Source organism: Cyprinodon tularosa, unplaced genomic scaffold, assembly GCF_016077235.1.
Source record: "Cyprinodon tularosa strain WSP-4 unplaced genomic scaffold, ASM1607723v1 ctg435, whole genome shotgun sequence".
Lineage (NCBI taxonomy): Eukaryota > Metazoa > Chordata > Actinopteri > Cyprinodontiformes > Cyprinodontidae > Cyprinodon > Cyprinodon tularosa.
Window position 1 is genome coordinate 962,188 of NW_024039158.1, and position 6,000 is coordinate 968,187.

Here is a 6,000-nt window from a genome sequence, read left to right on the forward strand (position 1 = left end):
GGCTCTGGGTCAGTAATGTGTGGTGCTGCATTTCGTTGTAGGGCTGCACAGACCTCCATGTGCACGCCAGAGGTAGCATGATGGCCATTAGGCACTGAGATAAGATCCTCAGACCCCTTCTGAGACCATATGCTGGTGTGGTTGGCCCTGGTTTCCTCCTAATGCAAGACAAGGATGACCTCATGTGGCTGGAGAGGGTCAGCAGTTCCTGCGAGATGAAGGCATTGAGGCTATTGACTGGCCTGTCCGGTCCCCAGACCTGTACTGATTAAGCACATCTAGGACATCATCTCTTGGTCCATCCACCAACGTCATATTGCACCACAGACTGTCCAGAAGTTGGTGGACGCTTTAGTCCAGGTCTGAGGAGATCCCTCAGGAGACCATCCACCACCTCTTCAGGAGCATGCCATAGCATTGTAGGAGGTCAAACAGGAATGTAGTGGTCATACACAATACTAAGCCTCATTTCTACCAGTTTTAAGGAAATTACATCGAAGTTGCATCAATGTTTTTCCACTTTCCTATTGTGTTTGACTAAATCCATTGATTAATACATTTTATTCCTTTTATGATTTTTGTGTGATTTTGTTGTCAGCACATTCAACTTTGCACAGAACAGAAGTATTCAATAAGAATATTGCATTAATTCACATCTGGGATGTGTTATTTGAGTTTTCCCTTCATTTTTTGAGCAGTGTATGTATGTAGATATACATACATAAGCATACAGCATCAGCAGCACATTGTTTTATTTTATTTTTGTAGGCATATGTGATTTTGGTTTTGTCCCTCTGGCTATGACATAACAAATTAAATAAATATATATATATTAGATATAATTTAGTATTAAAACATATTAAAAAAATTCATTAAGTTATGACATAACATTATGACATTTTTCTTTCCATCATCCATCTGCCCATGTTCCATCTGTTCAATCCCTCTTTCTTTTATTCAACAACTCATTTGTCCATCATCCCATTTACACATGTACTGTTAGTCTATCATTCACCATTTGTTTGTCCTCTTTTTCATCCAACTGAGGTATTTACTAGGGGTATGAACTGGCAAGAACTTGGCAATACGATAGACCTATGTATCACAATGCGTGAGTCACAATACAATTTATTAGGATGTATTGCAATACATAAAAATGACAATATATTGACTCAAATAATAATAGCATAGCTCTGGACAACCTCAAGAGATCTTGTTGTTGCTCTGGTGCGGCTGGAACAGAGAGGCTAAATAATATTTCTTTGGGAGATGCACTGCCAACCGGAGGTTTAAGAGTGAAATAAAAGTAAGGCGATGAAATGAATGTTTACCTATAAATATAAATCTAAATTTAAGATCTGTTTGAAATTATTGCCCATATTGTCTAATGAGATACTGTCATATTTTCATTTTTAAGTGATGCAAATGTTATCTAATGAATTATCAGGATATTTGACATATTCAACTTTTTCTTATAAATCCTAAAATCAATAAAAACATCTGCTTTAAATCCTACTTCAGCTTTTGTTGCTGCACTGAAAAAAAAGTCCTAAAAAGAAACTATTTGATGCTGGAAAAGGTTTGGAATTTGGACATGTATGCTGCCCAGGAAGCCTGTAAACACACTACCTAGAATATTAAAGTATTTCCCAACAGTGTATGTGTCAGAGAAATCCAGGTTGTAACGGTACAGTTCCCCAATTTACAGCTAGACTCATTGAGAGGTTCAGTTTCAGAGCGGTTTAATCAGTGCAGGGTCTAACCCTACATCCAGCCATCCTCTTTCTCTTTGCATATTATTAGAAGGTAATTGCAAATACAGCTCTACCTGTTGTTTGACCTGCACTGCTGGGTCAGAACCATCAGGAAAGGATACGCTCAAATGAGACTAATCACATTAGAAATGTCCTCAACACTGGGCAATAGATAATGGAGTTAAATGCCAGGGAGTTCCTTGGTACAGAGTCCCTGCACAACAATCACTCATTTCACACAAAACATCCTCCTCTGCGCTGTAATTGCCCTATTAAAATATTTCTACTTTAAGATGTGTCACATTACAGAGCCCAAGGCTCATTATGGAGCTCCATGCCTCCAATTATCTGAGGCTCCACGTCCAGAAGCCAAACTGACCCAAAAGGGGGCTCACAGGCAGATCTGGGAGCAGCCTCATCCTCCTTAAGTCCACGCTAACTGCGTGAGAGGCAAATCAGAAAGCTGACCTTTGGTCATTGTCTCGAGGCGACTCCACTCGGCTCAGCTTTTGGTCAGGTGACAGAGCCTCTGACCTTTACCATGAAAATAATGACTTGTTCTTGTGCCAAGAGCTCAGGGGGTTACCATGGGGAGCGAGACACCTCTGGCGACACGAGACAGTATTTGGAGGACAGAGTTTGCACTCAGCGCTTTGATAGCCCCAGAAAAAAACCAAAGTGTGTGTGACACGACACAAGAGACTTGAAGCTGTGAGTGTTTGTACGCCAGTGTGTGTGTGAGGATGTGTTTGGATGTACAACAGAGGCTCAGATGGTGTTGAAAGGAAATAGGTGTCAGACTGAAGGGGGAGTAATTTGAAGTTGTCAGAATTTCGTTTTAAGACATTCCATTACAAATTTTTCAAAGCACGATTCAGAAACACTGTTGGGTAAAAAACAAACACCCCCATGGACACCAGTGAGGAAATTTGGGCAAAATATGTCTGTCTTACTGAGAATTTGAAACTTTTCTCTTGTCTTTTTCTGACTTTTACATTACCTGAACTGTTCTTGAACACTTTGGTGTCCTTCACCAGAGGAGGTTTAATGGTAAAAACGGAAAAGAAGTTTGCTCTTTCTTAGTCATTACTTTGTTGCGAAAATGCTTCTATGGCACTTATCTGCTAATGTGTCCTTTATAGTTGATGCACATATTAAGAAAATGCATGTTTAAGCTGAGCAGAAGAATTCAGCATGTGGATTGCACCAATAGAATATTTGTTCAGCTCTCTCTGCCATCTTCTAATAAAGGGAAAGTGTGGGACAGCCGTTTGTCAGCAGGAAAATATTTTTCCATCACTGGATGCAACAGAGTAAGTTTTACCTCCTGAATTTTCTGTATGATTTTCAAAAATGCCAATATGTGTTGTTTCTTAAAGCTTCAAATTTTGAATAAATTAACACCAAACTAAAGGTAATAGAGGGACAAGATGAAGGGTGCTTGAAAAGTTCAGTTTAGGAAACTGGGCAAGAAGTTTTCTAAAAGACGTTTCCCATCGGAGGGATTAGAGCCAACTTTTGTTCCCTCTAATTCTTTGTTAGTCCGACAGTATATTAATCTCAGTGCTCCGCAACACTAATAGAACTGAAAAAGCCTCTTAGATGATATGCAAAATGTCTTCCAGAAAACTTTGCGTCGAGTTGCCTAAACTGAACTTTTCAAGCTTGAACATGACCTGGATGACTGAGAATCTTCACAGATAAGATTAAAAGATTAGTAAGTTTTCATGTTTGCAAATTTAACTCTTCTACATTAAATAAATATATATATAATTAATTGGCTGCTTGGAAGCATTATTTCAACAGAGATTTAATTATCCAAATAGTGTTCTCTCTCTGTAATAGACTGGCAACCTGTCCAGGGTGTATCCTGCCTCTTACCCATTGTCAGCTGGAGATATGCACCAGCACCCCTCACAACCCCAGCAGGGATAAACGTGACGGAAAATGGACGGATAGATAATGATGAGATAGGTGTGTAGGAAGCATTCTGTTAAGATACCTGAACAACTTCAACTAACTTCTCCCCGTAGGAAAAAGCTTTTTTCTACATCTATAAAAAAAAAAAGCCAGCCCACCCTAAAAGAAAGGCTCATGTCAACTGTTTTCCCAAGTCTTTAAGAGGTATTATGAAGTTTTCTAATGATACTGCCATCTGTGGTCAAAACAGAGAACTACAGGACCCTTCTCATTCTCGTAGCTTGTGCTCATACTTGTTTAAATTGAACTTTTTTCACTTTATGTTTTCACTTTACAAAATCCATCTTTAATGGACGTCTTCTAGATTGGACCCATTTAACATGGACGCGCTCGACATCACATTTACTTCCCACCCGAAGTAAATTCTGGGAAAATAGGCTGCAGGTTTACAGATGCATCAGTGCTGAACTACTGAGGTGTCAGACTGCTCATCAAACAATTATTTAGTCATAAATGGTAAAATTAAAAGGCTATTTTAAAGATATTTCTCTATAAAAGCTTAAATAATATCTCTTTAACCACTTTTCACGCCAATCAGAGCAGAGCTTCTTATCATACTATGTTGTTAAGTGTGGCTTCCTTAATAGTAAAGATCTAACACAAATGAGATGAGGGGAAAGGAAAACTGGCAGGATTGGAGAGAGACATCTTGACAAAGAAAGATAAAAAAGGTAGAGAATTCTGGGAAACTGTTATGGAGGGATAATGCAATGTAAAAACTACACGTGCTAGAGGCAGCAGAAGCAGCTAGTTCACATGTAAAGTCAATGGTGTACATGCATCAAGGTGCAGCGAAAGGTCCTGCAGCGCGTTTTGAGCAGCAGAAGCAGCGCGTCATGAGCTCAGCATCATACGCGTGCGACGTGCTGCGAAGGCAGCAGATGCTGGAGTTGGAAAAACCGAACATTTCTTGCTCGACACGCCACATAAACCAATCAGAGAAGCTGATCTGGGAACTGGCAAGGAGACAGACACAGCTGCTGATGTATATCACTATGATCACTTCTCTGAAACAGTTCATTAAGGCCTGAATTAACTCAAAGTGTCGTAACCTGCCAGCAAAATATGTTTCCAACGGCAAAATAATATTTCAATTTAAGATCGAAATCTTGATGAACTGACTGCACAGATGACATTTTAAGGTGGACTTTCTCATTTAAAAACATATTAAAAGTACAGTATGTTTTACCCACTTATAAAATCAGCTCTCTGCCATGAAACATAGGAGCAGCAGAAGCATCAGACACATCTGGCCACACTTTACTGGGCATCTGACCTTAATGTGGACAAGCATCAGAAATGAAGCAGCAGACGCTTTTTTGCTGCTCTCATTGCTTGTGGTCTGAGCGTAGCATTATTCATTAAAATAAGCCAAGCGATGACGATGTCATCCGCTTTTGTTACAGGCAAAGAAAGGATAGGGTAGCTCCACCCTACACGCATCAGACCCACTTTTCGACAGCGCAGCTAGAGCAGCAAAGATGCTTCAGCTGCACGTCAGAACTAAACCTATACAAGCATAAAAAAATGAAGCAGCTTGGCATTTTTGCTGCTTCCAGTGCTTACAATCTGATTGTAGCATTAGAGCTATCGGGGCCCACATCAAGGCAAAAACCTGCAATTGTCAAGGTAAAACTTGCTCTAAAGTTATACTTTCCTCTTAAACTCATGACTTGCTGTTTGAGAAAAATGAGAAGGATAACAGTGTTCTGTTCTTTTTACTAAAATCATTTTATTTTTTATGTGCTATGGCTTTTTCAAGTGTTTGAGCACTTTACAGGAACAGGTTAGATGATGTGGCCTTTAAGGGGAAAGAAGCAAAGATATCTGTTATAGATCCATTAGAAATGGACAAATGCAAAATGGTAAGTCCATTAGAGTGACTGGTATATTTACTTATATCAATCCTATATGCTTATATATGCTTATATGGTCTTTATTTATAGTCGGAAAATTGAAATGAACATAAATGTAAAATCATATAAACGCTTTCATAAGAACGTTACAGAAAAGTGAGCACAAGTCAACACTTGATGCTTAGTAGCACAGTCTGCTCACTTTTATTTGGATTTTCTGAATGTAATGACAGGTTTGTTTTATATAAACACAATGAAGCCCAACAAAATGCACCCACTGTGGTTCTTTTACAAGTAATATTTAAGTGAAAAGCAGCCTGTGGTTTCATTGTACCGTGGAGGTTGAAATCATGAGGTAAATATCTATAAGGAAGAAGCTGAGAGGGAAGATGCATAAAGTCTCACAAGGG